At 34.9% G+C, this 19,191-nt stretch overlaps 1 non-coding gene across 1 annotated transcript; it reads left to right on the top strand.

The window, feature by feature from the left end:
• The first annotated feature begins 19,118 nt into the window (after window positions 1-19,118).
• Window positions 19,119-19,191, top strand: TRNAK-CUU (transfer RNA lysine (anticodon CUU)). Its single transcript has one exon. It is a non-coding gene; the product is annotated as a tRNA-Lys (tRNA).

Here is a 19,191-nt window from a genome sequence, read left to right as displayed (position 1 = left end):
TGCAATTCGCAAAGCTAAGTTCGAGGGTCATCCAGTTGTGCATCCAAATCAGTTAACACATGAAGTTTTCCTAGAAGATGAACTTGATCAAGAAGTTGGTTTGGATGTTTTCAAGCCAGATCCTAATTTCTTAGAGCATGAGGCAACCTATGAAAAATTGAAGAAAGATATCCTTGGAGATGCTTCTTCAGATGAAGCAGAAGGGGAGAATGATTCAGGTGATGATTCAGATGATGATGATGATGATGATGATGATGATGATGATGATGATGATGAAGAGGAAGGTGAGGAAGCACTGAGAATACAGGATGAGACAGAGACAAACTTGGTCAATTTAAGACGTTCAATTTATTTGACAATCATGTCAAGTGTTGATTTTGAGGAAGCTGGTCATAAGCTACTAAAGATCAAGCTTGAACCTGGTCAAGAGAGAACATACCTTCGTTATTATGGTCTTCTTGGGAAAAGATTATGTATGATCAATAAAATTTATGAGGAATTTTTTTATAAGTGTTTTGTACAATAGTATTTTATGATACACAAACTGGAAACAAATAAACTGCGTAATGTTGCAAAGTTTTTGGCCCACTTACTTGGCACAGATGCTCTTCCATGGCATTATCTTGCTTATATACTTTTGAAAGAGGAAGATACTGCTTCCTCTTCCTGTATTTTTATAAAGATTCTCTTGCAGGAGCTGGTAGAGCAACTTGGTATATTGTTGCTTAGTGAAAAGTTGAATGATCCAACAATGCAGGAGTCTTTTGATTCAATTTCTCCAAAGGACAATCCCAAAAATTCACGGTTTGCTATCAATTTATTTACTTCTATTGGTCTTGGTGGTATCACTGAGAGTTTACGTGAGTATTTGAAGAATATGCCAAGGCTTGTAATGTAGCAGCAAACGTCTATTCCTGAGTCAGATGAATCTACCTCTAATGATGATTCTTCTAGTTCATTAGGTTCATCAGATTCTGATACATCAGACTCAGATTTTGAGAGTGAAACTAACAGTGAGAGCAGTAAGGAGTCACCAAGAAAGAAAAATAATTCAAAGCATGACAATGAGTATGAAAAAACAAGAAGAAAGAAAAGGGTGAGGGCATCTGACTCGGAGGATGGAAGTGACAGTGAAAAAATCAGAAGGAAAAGAAAAGGAATTAAAAATCTTTCTAGTCAGTTATTCAAGGCTCCAATAGGCACCGTTTTCCTAGATTGTGACAAACAAAAGAATCACTCCCAGGTGCTTTGGTTTTATAACAGATGATTATAAGATGCTACAATGTTGTCTTATGTATTTTAATAGCCACGGGTTTTAGAGTTCTGTACATGACAGGTAATGGATAAACAGTGTTAGGAGGAGAAAATATTGAAGGCCAAGTGCAGATTGTGATAATACCAGATCAATGAATCCTGTTATTTATTGAGTATTTCTTGTTTTCCATGTTGTGTGATGTACCATAAGCAAACTAGAAATCTAAATTCAATAAGATGCTCTGTTCAATGATGATAATTTCTATTTTCTTGCCTGTGAAGAAAGACCATGTTAGACACTATCAACGAACAACAAAATAAGGAGACAATTGCTAGATTGTGGTCTAACTTGAAAAGAAAAGGTGATGGAAAATGTTATTGTCTGTGCAAAATTTGTAAGGGGTTAAAGACTAGAGTACTTCTAATCAAAACAGTGAAGAAACATTGTAGGCTACATGGTCACATTGAAGGTGGACATGATTATCATCCATTGGTAATTTTTTCATTATATCGTTTTGACAATTTATATACATAATAAATCACGTGATGATGAGATCATGATCATGGTTTACTTATGTTTATCAATTTTATATAGGTTGAGCACCCCAGAGCATATGGTATGGATCAACGCAACCTTGAGAATATGGTTTTCAAAGTGGACGAACATGGAGGTGTGAATATCGAAGCTGAAGATAATGATCCCATGGAAGATGACGATCATGAGCCAGAAAACACAATTGAAGATGATGGTACAAATACATTGATCCGTGACTCATTTAGTACTCGCGCAACTGATCATGATGATGAAGATGATCCATGACTCATTTAGTACTCATTGTTCATTTGTTTGATAGTATGCATATTGGAAAGAATATAATAGAGACAATATGAAAAATATTGGATGGAAGGCGTGACAAAGAAAAAATTGTCAAAATATGTAGTGACATTCAGGATTCCAATCATGCAATGATAAATGTCATTCAATCAAATAGCCATGGAGACCAAATTAATATAAGTGAGCTTCCTTAGTTATTAACGGACCAGCAAAGCAATGCTATAAAAGAAGTCATATGAAAAATTCGATTTCCCACAGGATTTGTTGCGAACATAAACAATCTTATATCAAAGAAAAGTGAATTTGGGCCAAGGGTGAAAATGCATGATTGGCATACCTTCATTAAGGTAATTCATGTTCTTGTGTTTTTAGTATGTATTTAAGTACTGCGCATACGTGTACTTTTCATTATGTTACAAAAAAATGAAAAGATAATTTTATAATTGTTGCAATACTTCTACCTCTATCTCTCCCAGACGAATTCGACAATAATGTCAAGCAACTCATATATGATCTTGGAAAATACATGAGGTAAGTAGTGATATTTGTTTAGTTTGTTGTATAGATATTATATTTGCGATTTGTTTTACTTGTTATGTAATATATTTTTTTGCGTCTTGAATACCTTGTAGGTGGTTGTCATGTAAAGAAATCCATAAAGACGGTATAAAATATTGGAAGAGAAAAATTCCTCATTTAATGTGTGAAATGCAAAAGTGTCTACCTCTAGTTTTTTTCAATGCACAAGAACACTACCTCATACACCAAGCTGGGGAGATTGAATTGTGTGGACCTGTACACACTAGGTCAATGTGGATGGTTCAAAGGCACTTGAAATTTTTAAGGTTTTGGTTCAAAAAAGAGCACATCCTGAGGGTTCTATGGTGGAGGGATATATGGTATACCAAACTATGGTGTATATTTTTGAATATCTTCCTAAGTTTGCAACAAAGATCCACGGGGATCGCATTTGGGATCCCAACACCATTAACAAATTTGAAGGGGAGTACTTGACGAGGAAACGTAGATTGAGGAAAGTGAGAGGTAATAATAAGATGTTATTGTACTTAATTAATTCTTAATCTTCAAAATAAATCGATTGTAAGACGTCGATTTATTTTTTGTACAGTTGGTCGAGAGTGGGATGCACTACATCTGTATATTGCAAACAATCTTGATTGGATGATGGTATGGATTGAACGTTGTCAACATTCTGGATGCACGTTAACATGGGAAGGTGTGGCTTCATTGGTTAAAGAAGCACATCGTAATGGAGATTCCAATGTTACGCAAAGGGAAATTGATTTAGCATATGGTTTAAGAGATAAACAGGTACGTATAAATTTATTAATCACCCATATGTTTATCAACTCACAATGCAATAAATTTTACATGTTTGACATATCCCAGGTCAAACACCACAACGCTATGTGCTGCAATGGTCATAAATTTCACATAAAAAAGTTGGATGACACAAAGAAAACTTTTGATTCTGGCATCACTACAGTCTTTGAGGTGACAAATATTTCATCGAGAAATGACTTTCATCCTCAACAGTCTCAAAATCGATACTATGGAATTTTGGATGATATACTTGAGTGTGACTTTAATTCCTTCAAATTAGTTTTGTTCGTCGTCAGATGGTACAGGCTACGATTGAATAAAAATGATCCTAATAGAACTGTTATTGAACATGATAATGGTTTTATAATGCTAAATACAAGGTCATTTGAACCAGTTGGGGATGAGCCCTATGTTCTTCCAAGCCAATGTGAGCAATTATTTTACTCGGAGGTTCCACATAAACTGGGTTGGTCATTTGTTGTTAGACATGATCCAAGAGGAAGGTCGATAAAGTATAATGTGATGGAAGAAGAAGATACTGAAGAAGTAGAAGATGAAGTGGATGATGATCACGATCGATAGTTTCTCAATGATGATGAAGAAGAACAAGAACAAGAAGAAGAAGATGATGATGGTGATGGTGATGGTGATGGTGATGGTGATGGTGATGGTGATGGTGATGGTGATGGTGATGGTGATGGTGATGGTGATGGTGATGATGGTGATGGTGATGGTGATGGCGAAGACATTGATGATGACGACGACGATGATGACGACGACGATGAGGATGATGATGATGATGATGATGATGATGATGATGATGATGATGATGGCGATGATGACCTTGATGTTCATGATGATGAAGAATGAAATGTATGAGGTATGCGATTAGTATATTATCTATTTAATATTGACTTCTTGATAGATTTTTTTTTACATAATTAATTCATTATGTTTTGAATTCTAATGCCATTACATAATTAATTCATGATGCACCTTTTAATATGGAGATGGAGATAGGGAGAGTGACTATTTATGTGATAATTTTTAAACTGTGTTTATTTATGGAAATTGGATTGTTTATTAGCTATGTGATGTCTATTGGTTTAATTTGGCTAACGTTTTTTATATTTTTTCTTTGTCACAGGCCGACATGGATCCATCACATATCGCAGACAGAGATGTAGCTTGTGACACTTCTATCGAGCAGGTAAACCTCATTGTAATTGTACAAATTAGATATAAGCAAACTGTTACATTATTATGTTCTTTTTTTTAGTGATTTATACTAATTTTGTAATTGTTAATGATATTCTTGACACGGACGGATGTTCGGGGAAAGGGAAAGGGAGTTGTAGTACCTGAGAACCTTTCTAGGGATGTGGAATCATTAGAGTTACGTGATGATGACCCTGAAGATCCCACAGACCTTATGAAATTCTTTAAAATGACTCTTATAAAAATTAGAAAAGAGATTGTTGCTTTGGTAGTCATGCATCCTATCACTGACGAGATACGAGAGAGGGTGGTATTATTGATTCAGACAACAGAAAACTTGCAAGTAAATAGTAATGAAAGCTTTAATTATAAAAAAAGTTCAATAATGGTTTATATTTTATTCTCTTTTATGTCATTAACTAAAATATGTACGTATTGTTTTTATAGCAATTTATCTGCCCTCATCAAAGTCGTTCCCATGATCAAGGTGTTGCAGGATCTTTAGGTGATGATGATTTTCTTGTATTATCACTTGCTTGGCTTATCACTCTGAGTACCCAAAACACATCATACTTGATATTGTCAATTTTCAAAATAAAGGTTCATCCTTGTTTACAATTCTTGCACTTTTCATATATTTAATGTTTGATATATTTAATGTATTATTCTTTAGGTTCTATCAATGTTACTGTGCAAATGTCATCACCACCTCATCAGATGTTACCCTCACCTGTATTACCGACTGCAATGTCGACAACACGTAGCATGCAGACATCCTCTAGTGCACGTCATATTGGCTCGCCCACTGTTGGTAGATCCCTCTTTTGCTCTATCTTCTGTCATGTGTTTATTTCCCTTCAAGCGTTCTTTCTTGAATTCTAATGCCATTTCATAGTGGATTCATTTTTTGTAGGAGGAGATGCACATGAGGATGTGCCAGAGGTGACTACTGCTGATAACATACCATCATTTCTTGGATCTTCTCGCATTGCTAGTACGGGAACATTGCAGGCCACATTGGTGGTGAGCGACGAAGAAATGATTCCCTTAAAGATACAAAAGGTTCCAGGTACTTTAAAATTATTATTATATATACTCTAATTGTAATTTACTTTATGATCACTCATTTTGGACTAATGATCGCATGAATTTTTTGCAAGCAATGATATTTTCTATAAACATCTTAATGACATTGCATTGCAGATATTTGGGCCCACCATACGTAAAAGGTGGTACATCATATGTGAACTAACCCTAATCCACTTTTGATTTCATATCATTGCTAGAATAGTTTTCCTGATCCATTTTTTGAAATGTAATAAATGTAGCTTCAGTTCATTTCTGAATCTAACATGTTTGTTTTTGCTTTAAAAGGTGGAATGACCAAGAAAAAAGGTTAAAAAATGAATTGACAAACCAAATGGTTGAGTGGTTTGGAAATGACACCTTTGACAAAACCAAGCTCCTTGAAAAAGCTGGCACATATCTAAAGTATGTGAGGGACCAATACAGAACCCATTTGGAGAGGAACCTAAAGTATGAGCGTCCCCCCATGATTCCAGAGAGGGAGTGGAAGGACCTAATTTTGGATGTCAAGGAGAAAATTGAAAGGAAAAAAGGAAATACACCACTAGATGCCAAAAGAAGGTACGGGATACTATTAAGAATGTAATTATGTACTAATTAATTACTCATTATATTTATATAATCTAACATATTTCAAACTTTGTATAGACTGAGTGACACGTCAAAGGCAACCAAGGCAAGGCAAGAAAAGCACGAGCAACACAAACTTGGCTCTGGTGGTTACATGAAACTTGCTGCACGAATTGTAAGTATCTCATGTAAATGAAATATTGCATTAAAATATTAATAAATTGCAAACATTTTTTTTTATCAAACAATGCAAGCAAAATTCACAGTACCAAGCAAAAATGCAGGGCTCTGAATTCAATAGAGTGCCCACATTGCCTACCAGCAAGGCTATTCAGCCGTGGCTGATCGGCTACGAGAATTGAGTGGGCATACACAACATTCGAGTGCATCCGTCACACAGGTAAATATGCTAAATGGAAGTTGTTTCAAATTGAATACTTTACCAATAATCTAATTGATGTTGAGTTCCAACATAAAGTGACTATATTTGTTTTAAATAAGCAAGCAATGATAACAATGTGCATGTCATTGGAATGCAGCCTACTAATTGTGAAACACCACCTACACATGAAGGTCCGGATGTGCATCCCAGTAGTGGAGGTATTCATTTGCTATTCAAATTTATTTATTTAGCTATTAATACAATTAAACATCTTAATTTGTAATTAGAGTAGTAATTAATGCAACCTTTTTTGTTAATATTTTAGAGCATTGTTAGCAACTGAATTTGTCACTGTGCTTTCTTTACCAATTTTCCCAATGGACAGCAACAAAACATTGCAACATTGGATAAACCATCATGGAGAAGGATGATTTTCCTCTGCTTTCAAAGAGGAACAGCTCCCTCCGATGTTAATTTTATATTTCAAAATAATCCCTCCTTTCCAAGAAATAAATAATTGTGACCAGAATAAAATATGAACATTTATTAATAGCACAAAGTCTATTAATAATTTTGGTATAATTAATATGGAAAATGAAATAAATGCTTGTACAAAGAAACATATAAATGAATATTAAGAGCACACAGTCTTTCAATATCCATAAAATCCTCCAATGAATAATTGCAAATATTGATAAAACATAGTTTATCAATATTTCTCCAAATCGGTGATACAAAGGCCACTCTCTTTGATCAGCACAAAGACTTTCAAAGATAAATTCATGAGAGAAAGCAATTATTCTTTTATCAGGCCTGTATTTCAACTATGAGTAAAAACAATAAACTCTGGTTACAAATCTCCTTTTTTTTTCCGTAGAGGAGAGAAATCCCTCAACAATAAAAATAATCCCCTTTTAAAGAATTCATCCATAACAAAAGTAGTTGGGTAACTACCCGTAACTTCCCTTTTACCCAACTTTCTTTTTCAACAATTTTTCCTCCCAATTTTGATTTACCCACTTACATTTCATTTTCACTTTCATTAAGATTTCTACATATTTGTGTACAATAATTTTGCACATTACAATAAAAATTAATTCTTGAAAGAATTAATTTACATGAAAGGTAAAAATCTTTGACTGAATTTCACCTAATTTTCACTTGACATAATTTAATATTTAACTATTTTGCACAATATGATAATATTTAATTCTTAAAGAATTAAATATTAGTACAAAATAATTTATTAAGCCCTTATTAAATGAAAGTATTAAAAATTTATGTCCATTTTTCATAATTAGCCAGTGAAAGGGTTACCTAAGAATTTTTTTTAAAATCATAAGGTAACATTGGCTCTGCCTAGGGACTGCATTATGTGACACAGAATAAAGAGAACTCCATAATCTCTGGTTGCCATTGATGAGTGTCTTCTCCTTTGGGTTACAGAGTCATTATTTCATGCATTTTCATGTTGGTTTCATAGATGTGACAAGAAACTTTGTTGTGGTTGTGGCATTCCATGAGACAACATTTCCTTGAGGCATTTTGTTAAAAAATAAATTCTAGAAAGCATATGTATGAATAATATCAGAGGATTGACCTTTTTTCCCAAACACCAGAACCAAGTGTGCTATGTTTTCAAGAGTTTCAATATTCCCCAACCTATCGACTAATAATTGTTAAGGATATCTAAATTCGCTTGCGGGCTCACTGTTTTGCATTTAACTTTTGAAAGCCTCCTCAACATATCCTTTTGTGCACATCATACAGCAGAAAACTATTGCCAAGATTTTCCTCCAGCACGAGTATGAGAATACCAGTGAACATTGCAAAGAACTCTAGTCCCCCAATCTCTTGAAGGCTCTTGAAAAATGGGAAATTTATGGAAAGTTAAAAAAATAAAAATAAAAATAAAATATTAAAATTATAACTCAAATATTTCCCATTGAACTTTAATGCTTTGGATGCTAAAACCGCTTAATCATAAGATGTCATAGTCCATTTGGGGAAGGCCTTCATTTCAAGGAAATTTTCAGATTGTGGGTTGATTCATGATAAAGGGCAAATTCCAAAACTATTGTAACCTTATTGAAGACAAAAACACACCCAACAAAAAAAAAAAAGCCAAAATTGGAAAGCAAAATGGGTTATTTACAATGGAAGGAGAGAAGAGAAAAGGCTAAATATGACCATTTACAGGATGAACAAAGTATGAGCCTCTTCTAGTAATTTTTTTGTAAGATGGAGGAAGAAAAGAAATGAGCAACAACATCAGTATAATACTTATCCCATCTATGAGAGAGGTACAAGGCATGTGTGGGAAAATAAATATGGATTCAAGATATTCTTGATTGTTTACATCCATATCATCTTTCACAAAGAGAGTCCCAATGTCAATTATTTTTGTCATACCTTGAATATCTTGATCTTGTAACTGCTTATATGAAAATTGTTGTATTGATTCTCCCAAAGGTGCATTTGAGATGAGAACTTTAGAAGTCTGAAAACTACTGAAATTTTTTTCTTCTTCTTGCTGACTATGACTTGATTTTGCTTCAAGATCATTCCCTTGTTCATGCCTGATGTCAACAACTTCTTCTTCTTTGCTCAAGTCTTGAGGTGGAGATTTATTTCTTTTCTGGATTGGCACAGCACCATAAAAATCTTTCAAGAATTGTACTTCTTTTATTAAATCTCCTACAACTTCAATGATTGGATTCTCTTTAAATGATGGTATAAAGAGTGAGATATTTGTTTCATTCTCCTTTCTTGTTGGAATCCAATCTTTAAGTACTCATGGATATCTCACAAAGGCCTTCTGGTATTCATCTTCAACAGAGCTGCCAACCTCCATCCTAGGGGAGGTACCTTAAAAAATTTTAAAATCGAATGCACAAGGCACTTCGCTCCCCAGCAGAGTCGCCAAAAACTGTTAGCAAATGAATTTGTCACTGTGTTTTCTTTACCAATTTGCCCAATGGACAGCAACAAAATATTGCAACATTGGATAAACCATCACAGAGAAGGATGATTTTCCTCTGCTTTCAAAGAGGAGCAGCTCCCTCCAATGTTAATTTTATATTTCAAAATAATCCCTCCTTTCCAAGAAATAAATAATTGTGACCAGAATAAAATATGAACATTTATTAATAGCACAAAGTCTATTAATAATTTTGGTATAATTAATATGGAAAATGAAATAAATGCTTGTACAAAGAAACATATAAATGGATATTAAGAGCACACAGTCTTTCAATATCCATAAAATTCTCCAATGAATAATTGCAAATATTGATAAAACATAGTTTATCAATATTTCTCCAAATGGGTGATACAAAGGCCACTCTCTTTGATCAGCACAAAGACTTTCAAAGATAAATTCATGAGAGAACGCAATTATTCTTTTATCAAGCCTGTATTTCAACTATGAGTAAAAACAATAAACTCTAGTTACAAATCTCCCTTTTTTTAGAGGAGAGAAATCCCTCAACAATAAAAATAATCCCCTTTTAAAGAATTCATCAATAACTAAAGTAGTTGGGTAACTACCCGTAACTTCCCTTTTACCCAACTTTCTTTTTCAACAATTTTTCCTCCCAATTTTGATTTACCCACTTACATTTCTTTTTCACTTTCATTAAGATTTCTACATATTTGTGTACAATAATTCTGCACATTACAATAAAAATTAATTCTTGAAAGAATTAATTTACATAAAAGGTAAAAATCTTTGACTGAATTTCACCTAATTTTCACTTGACATAATTTGATATTTAACTATTTTGCACAATATGATAATATTTAATTCTTAAAGAATTAAATATTAGTACAAAATAATTTATTAAGCCATTATTAAATGAAAGTATTAAAAATTTATGTCCATTTTTCATAATTAGCCAGTGAAAGGGTTACCTAAGATTTTAAAATAAAATCATAAGGTAACAAGCATGTAGTCGGTGGTGAGCAAGTGGAGCATGATCTGGGTACACAACATCAAGAACATGATGTTCCCCACTCAGGTAAAGAGGACCATTGTTATTGCTTTAAACAAATATAATTGCAATTGGTGTTCATCATTAATGTAACCTTTAGTATTTCAACTCCAGATGATTTAGAGGGTGTTCAGCATGTTGAGGTTGAGGCTACACAAAATGATGTGGCCCCATCAGGTAAAGAGCACAACAATTGTGTTCTCTAAATTAATGAAATACTTGTAGCAGTAATAAATTTATTTTTTTTAATTTAACCCATTTCTTTGTTATTGCAAAGGACCTCCCTTTGCTTCAGCGTCCTCATCCTCAGTATAGGACTAGGCATACATCGAGATCATGAGCAGTTGATGGAACATCTGCAGAGGGGGGAAATGATGAAGAAACCGATGTTCCACTTAGTCTTTTCATAGCTTCAAAGAAAAAACAAAGAAAGAAATGATTGTAATCTAACTTATTTGATAATGACTGATTTTTATGTGTTAGTGAATGTAATTATGTGCTAATTAATGGTTATGGATGATATGTGTTAATTAATATTGATGGATGTTGCATGTTAATTAATGTTAATCAATGTTATGTGTTAATGAATGTTATGTGATATTAATGAATGAATGCTATAATTTATTAATCGTAGAAAGAATGAATGAATGAATGTTATAAGATGTTAACGGGGAATTTAGAGTGATGTTACGGGGGGTGGGGAGGGGCCAAATGAGCTTCCACCTTCACGTGGTTGGCCCTGTTAAGTAGAGAATATTAAACTATTCTCGAAACCAAGCGAAGCTCAACAAGATAACACACTTTTCAATATTTCATTATGTTGCACAGTTAATCTTATTGAATAATGAATATTGAATCTTAATTGCAAGGTCCAACAGAGCCAACGCGAATAACAACACCACAAGTTGTTGGGTATAATGAACTCCCATATTGTCTTGTCTGTACACGAACAATATGAGTTGCTTCTAGTGTTGATATCCAAGGTAGGACTGCAAAAGTTATGAATATGCCTCATCCTTGTAAGTTTTTTTATTACTTGTAAGTAATGAATATGTCTCATCCTTGTAAGTTTTTTTATTACTTGTAAGTCATGAATATTTCTCTTTAGTTGATTAAAATTAAATGAAAATCTTTAATGAATACACAAAACTATATACATATGCAGGCGCACCATGGTTGAGATGGTCCAACTCCCTAGTCTTACTCTATGACTAAGCTCATGCCATATTTAAATCAAAGACATCTCAAATACAACGTCGGTGGAAAGCTGCAAAATGCCATTTTCATACATAAGCAAGACATACACAATTGGGCACAATGACCAAGAGAACGGTAAAAAGTGTGTTTGAGATTGTATCATGGATGCTTTTAAGGATTGTATCATGGATGCAAAAAATCTTTTCATTAATCCTTGACTCATGATTGCTATAATACTTCTTTAGACTTATCATGTCATTTGTTGCACTTCTTCACTATTTTGGACTGAGTTTCAACTATGTATTTGCCTTGACTTATGACTGTACCTAGCTTTGTCCTATCTTTGTAAGCTTCCTCTTTGAATCAGAAGGGGCATGGGAGACTGGAAAGTCTACAATTAAATGGAGAAGCCCTTGATGATGCTCTCCCTATTCCAAACTATGTCGAGGCTTGATACAAAAAGTTTTAGTTGGAAAGTTAAATGAATTGTAACCTCTGAACCTTTATCTCTTCCCTCAAAAATGAAACTTGCCATTTGAATTCCTTTCTCATATTGATTAGCTTAATAATATTTTTTCAATGTTTATATCATTAAAAGATTACCTTCCTTTTAGATAAATTAGTTAGATTCTTATTATGTTGAAGAACATTTAGTTAGTTTTCTCCTTCAACTGAAGTAGTTATGTTTTATTTTGAAATGCTCAATTTTTTATCTTAATATAGATCACAATTTATTTTCTTTAAGTATATAATTAATGCAATATTACATATGGTATCAGAGCAACCAAGTTCGACATTGAACCTCAGGATTTCCACCTATAAACAAAACTATATACATATGCAGACGCACCATGGTTGAGATAATATGCAGGCGCACTATATACAAAACTATATTCACAACTAAATTTTTTATTCAAATCCACAATATGAAACACGGAGTTTTACTGGAAGAACACAAGTAACCTTATCTCCTTTAGATAATATCACAAGCAGCTGCCTACAGAAAGATGCAGTAATCCACAACATATACGCAAAGGAAAGACGACTGATTATATTATGTATGTTCGCAAAATGGTACAATAGTAAGCCTGAGGCTATATTCTACTTCTTCTCTAATGATCCTTATTGTTAAAAAAGTTCCCTCATTTATATGAGGGTATACATTGTCACCAAGCATCCTGGCTTTTGAGCACATAACTATTAATTAGCACTTTTGTTAACAAATTGGAAGATAAACAAGTTCAGCATTCCTATGTGTTGAATGTACTTATCATCTTTATACATTAGAGTGTCATTGTTTAGTGTCCTCATGTCGCTTGCTATCTGAAAATGATTGGATAGAATATGGTTAACACAAAGTGACAATTATTTGTCCCGATCCAACTCTGTTATTGCTCGATTCTTCTCATCACTGAACTCTTGTTTCCACTGTTCCAACGATACTAACTCACCATTACTATAAAAAGAGGGCACCCTAGGGGTATCCCCATCGTCTAGCCTCTGAAGCTCTTTCCTTAATTGATTTGCCAATTCATCATGGGACTTCAAGTAAGCCTCGGCTTCAGTTTTCTCACCTGGGTTCATCAGGCTGTTGTCATTCATCATGCCTTCCAAACGAGACCTGAGCCTTTCATGCTCTTTCAAAGCTTTGACTGTTCCAGTGTATGTCTTCCAATAGATTTTTGCAACCTGCACCATACTTTTGAATCTATGCTTAACGACCTCAAGAACTAACTTATCCATTTTTTGTTGTTCGTTTTTTACTTGTCGAGATGTCTTTTCGGCCCTGTTCCTCCAATACATAGCATCTGTCAAGGCATCAATGGCATCTTTGTCAACATCATATGTCATCCTTGTTTGATTGGTACCTGTATCAATCTGAAGCAATCTTGCTTCCAGCCTTTGTTTTTCTTCGTCGGTTTTCTCATATAGGCTTTTGTATGTAGAATTTTCTCAGACCAGAAACTCTATCTGATCTTGGTTCAGTTTAGTGACATCCACATTTAGTTTGGCAGTTGTGCTAGGGTCAGTCTTTCCAACCTGCTCCACCATCAAATGTCCAAAAGCTTCATTTGTATCAACCAATATAGGTCTTTTATCTTTAGGATAGATAGCCCAATGTAGAAGAGCCTTCTAATCTGGCTCATATCCTGATCCTCTAAAGAGTTTATCAATCTCTGTTGGCATCATTTTCTTACTTGGGTCTTATTTCTTGAGGAATCCATCAAACAACAAGGCAGAGTTCATGTCCCATCCAAAGTATAATAGCACACCAGCTTCCTTAAGCAACTGTCTTCCCTTCTCAGGTGTCATTTCTCTCATCATAAGATCCATCTCCTCTTGTAACTTTTGAAGCTGCTTCTCTTCTTCACTATTTCTCATGTTATTCCTAATTTGAGATCCTTTATGTTGATAGAGGAATGCAGTGAACACCTTGGAAGCAATGAAGTCACTATCAGCAATGAAATCCTCATGCTCCAAGAATCTGATGTCAACCACTTGTCGGACATTCAGTTGTCCTATTTCCAAGTTTATCGGTGTATCCTCTGCATAACCAGGGGGTAATCCTCTCGAGGAGTGAATGGAACGATGCTAGATGTGGAAGCAGGAGACATATGAGCCAAAGGCTCTGTATTCCTAATAGTATCAATGTAATCCCTAAAAACATGAGGCAAGACTCCCTCAAGTATTTCCAATTCATACTCCATAAGTTTGTTGGCCAACTCCAAGGGGTCTTCAATATTTTATACCATGTTCTCATCCATTTTCCTTCTAAAAAGATTCCATTTATAAGCCTGCATTGCTTTCTCAAACTTTATTTGCTTCACTCTGGCCTCTTCTCTGCCAATGTTCTTAATGAGGTCATCTGGTAGGTAAGATTTATGCTCTCCAGCCTTCATCTTTTGTGATGACCGGGCTATCCTTATGTATCCTTCAGGATCAAAATTGGGCCTTGGATCCCCCATACCCATGCCATAATAATCCAATTTTGTCTGCAGCATGCCATAACTCTTTGAACTTTTCACAATAAAATTTGAAAATACTAACAACCCAGGTACAATTGATTGTTTCCCATGGCTTGTCAAATGTTCTGTACTCACTATTGACAGTTGCCTCACAATTTCCAGACAAGCCACTCTGTTAGGGACTGTAAGTGGTAGTAAGTATGGTCTCCCTTTGAACCTGTATACCCTGACTTGTGCGCAGTCTGAAAAACAATACCAATCTCCCTAATTGTGTTCAATTGAGGGATCTTCAGCGAAATCTTTTGGTCTTAGGAATCTTTGAACCTCTGGTGAAAGGGCATCGCACGGGCATCCCAACAGTCTATATAATGGCTTGACAAAGAACTCCTCAAAATGCCAATATTGATTATTCACATACCTCTGGTCCCATGAAGAAACCCATAGTTGCACTGGTTTTCTCATCTCGGCATTGTCATATGTCCTGACACATAACTCTTCTGGCCATAACCCTTCATCTTGGCCCACATACAATAGCATATGTATAAGTAAGGAATAATGCTTGAAATGAACATTGATGACATCCCCCTTTAACTTTTCTAACCCATGATTCAAAACCTCAACCAAATAAGCAGAAAAATCAAAGAAGCGGGGGTCCTTAGACTGCAAATCGGCACAAATGACCATGGCTACAATATCCATCAAAGGATGGGATTTTATCCCTAGCACTTGGGCAACACAGTAATAGGTATACTTGAAATATGGATGGAAAGAGTTGACATCATAGGGAGCTTTGTCATCCTGACTTAGTGGCACTAAGGACCCTGCATTCCTAGGTCTATGTATAGGGAATCTCCATGTTTTGTAAATGTGCTCTAGGTTAAAATATTCACTTGTTAACTTCTTGAGGTCAATCAATTCTTCAAATCCCGAATCCAACTCGAACATGGTGTCAATAACCTCCTTTGTGATTGCAAGAATTGGCTCACCCATGTAGTTATATATGGTCCTAGTTTTAGGATCATAATTGTTTGCCAATGCCTTCATGAGCTCCACATTCACGAATACATTAACCACAACTAACCTTCCTAAGTTCAATTGCCATAAATTGTTGATAGGTTGAGGGGCAACTCTTCTGTTGTACCCATATATGAATAATTCATACCCTCCCAATTTTGTCCATATGTCTCCAAGATCCTCAAACCGGTCCTCCAGGCCTTCCTCATCAGCTCTAATCTTCTTGGACCTCAAATCGGATGATGGCCTCTGGTCAATCAGGTCCTGGGCCAAAGAACGCCCTTCCCTTTTCTGTCTTTTAGGTTTTTCTTCTACAGCGATAGGTTCTTTTCCCTTTCTAGTCTTATTAGTTTTAGATGATGATTCCATTTGAATTTTAAAAAAGAGGTCTGTGTGCAAGCAACTTACTTGGAATTATTGAGCTTTATCTGTGAATTTGCCCAATTCCTGCTTTCAGTTCGTCGCCTATGAATTCCTTAATGTTGTGTCCTTTGATGTTGATCCACTACTTATGGCATATTTAATCAATTAGTAATGGTGGTTTGGACAACGGTCACTTAGGCACACGTTCGAATTTAATGGTGATGTGACCTTCCGTGGGATTTGTTTCTGATTTTCGCGGCAATCAATAATCATTTCGATGAGGATATGTCTTTCGATCATTTGTTTCTTTAGTCCATCGATCTCTTTGTTTCTATCGACAACACTTTTGTTTCGAATATTGCTTCGATCAAGTATTTTTTCCCTTCATCGAAATACTGTATTCAGTCAGTATGGTTGTCTCCTCATCGAAACATATATGATATCCATCGGGTCTTATGTTGAAGAAACCTTGGGCTTCGGTGTCCTTTATTTTTCCACCGAAATACTTCTTTCATCGATATCACTATGCCCTGTCGATGAATGAGTCTATTATCTCACCGAAGCTTTTCTTTATTTTCCCTTATCATTCTTCACCGATAAAGTTACATCGGCAAAACCACGCATATCAAGAACATGCCTTTTAACCTCCTCGAAACCTATATCCTCATCGATATCTTTTATCGATGTAGCTTCCTTTTGTCTGATCGATATTATTCTTTCGATGAAAATGCTCCTTTCGGTGGGTCCTTTTTATGTTGCACTGATAGTATTATTTCCTTGAGAACTTTTCCCGTCGATGAAGACCCTCTCTGCTTTCTTTGATAACTTTTGTCGATGAAGTTATTATCTTCGGTGAGTCCTTTCTGGAATTCATCGGTGTTTCCTGTTGGGTCTCATCAATACCTTTTGAATTCGGATCGATATTATTCTTTCGATGAAAACGCTCCTTTCGGTGGGTCCTTTTTATGTTGCACAGATAGTATTATTTCCTCGAGAACTTTTCCTATCGATGAAGATCCTCTCTGCTTTCTTCGATATCTTTTGTCAATGAAGTTATTATCTTCGGTGAGTCCTTTCTAGAATTCATCGATGTTTCCTTCCTTCGATGGCTCTTTTATATCGATGAGACATCACTGGGTCTCATCGATAATAATTATTTTTTTTTGATAAAAATTATCATCATTGGAATTACGACGAATACCAAGCTTTCGACTGACGATGTAATCGACGGACTTTGACCGTTGGTAGAGTCCATTGGATTGTCGTATTTCCGACGGGCATGGCATCGTCGACCAATCCGATGCCGAGTTTTCGATGGTTGATTTTGTCGGCACTCCAACGAAAATTCGTCGCAAATCCGACAAACGGCCGTCGGAAATCAGCTCCGAATGTACTAGTGATGTGTTCCATTTGCAAAATGCCAGAATCAGTAAAACACATTTTTCTTGAGTGCTTGTTTGCCAAGGAAGTCTGGAGAATGGTTGGAATTGAAATGGATGGGAATATCAGTGGCTAGGAGATTGTAGTTAGACTTGTCTCTAACCTTAGGCTTACCTCCAATACCTTTTGGTCTATTCTTTCTCTATAAGTGTTTTGACTAATATGGAAATATAGGAATGATAATTTTTTTAGTGGCAGTTCTAAAGAGCTTACTGGGTCTCTTAGGAGACTCATTATTTTTTATCTAATTTGGCAGGTTATTGTAACAATGAGAATGGGAAAAGGAAAATTTGAAAAAAAATTGCAGGATGGAACTACTAGAGTCTTTACATGGGAGATTTCGCATGGGTACACTTGGATGAGACCTACAGAGGACAAAAACCAGTTTGAGATTGGATTGAGTAATTTCATGGCAGATTTGGAAAAGAGAAGAAAACGAGAGGGCATGACTTAAGGAGGCGAGATCCCTGTTGTAAGAGTTGAGGCAGTGATACCTTTGGCTGTTGCAGTGCCAGATGTTCCGGTGGGAGAGGAAGTGATACTACCATATAACTAGGACAAGGAGAAGAAATGGATGGATGGGCCCCTCGGTTGGGTAACATGGTTCTCGGTCTGTGGGGGAATATAGATGGACAGAACAATTTTCCTATATGGCTAGGATATATAATAGTGATACAACTTTGAATTTTTTTGTTTTATCCATATGAAGTTGTAATGTTGTAGATACAATATCGAGTGGATATAAGTCTTATGGGTCTGTTGTTTGGTTCCCATATGCTATATTAGTCTCTCTAGTGTAAAGTGAGTCATGGATCAACATTTTTTTGTATCTTGTCTATATTATAATTAATAGAAAAAATATCTATCAATCACATGCGTCCTAGTCTGTGGCATCTACAATATTTTTTTCTACTAAAAAAAGACCTTTGACAAATTTAGAAACTGCAAAATTGCCTCTCAAAAGGGAAAACAAGAACATTGCAAACTACGCTATTTTTTTTCTTATATGATTTACAATCGAACAAACTAGTTTTTTAGATTTTTACAAATTGAAAATTCAAAATTATTCTAAAGAAAAACATTAATCAAATATTTACTTTTTTAACTTGAACACAATTTACAAAACAAACAAATACACTCTAAAAAAAAGATAGAAATCACTAGCATGAAAGAATTAATAGCTTCAATTTATGTAAAAGATATTTTAATCGCTTACAATATTACATTAAAAAAAAAAAAATTAATTAAGTAGTCTAAATTATTTATATACAAGAATGTAAAGGTAAATGCAAAAAATTAAAATAAATGAAAGATGTTCATAAATCCTAAAATTTTAAATACCTGTGAACATAACTGTTTAAGGGTTTTATTTACTAGAGAAATATGATAGTTTCGTTTATCATCATAAACGTTTTCTTTTAAATTTATTATTAATAAATACTGTAAAATGTACATCTGCCAGTCTAGCTCAGTTGGTAGAGCGCAAGGCTCTTAACCTTATGGTCGTGGGTTCGAGCCCCACGGTGGGCG

Source organism: Cryptomeria japonica, chromosome 8, assembly GCF_030272615.1.
Source record: "Cryptomeria japonica chromosome 8, Sugi_1.0, whole genome shotgun sequence".
NCBI lineage: Eukaryota > Viridiplantae > Streptophyta > Pinopsida > Cupressales > Cupressaceae > Cryptomeria > Cryptomeria japonica.
The sequence above is the reverse complement of the archived record's forward strand: the minus strand, read 5'-3'. Positions and strand labels throughout refer to the sequence as shown.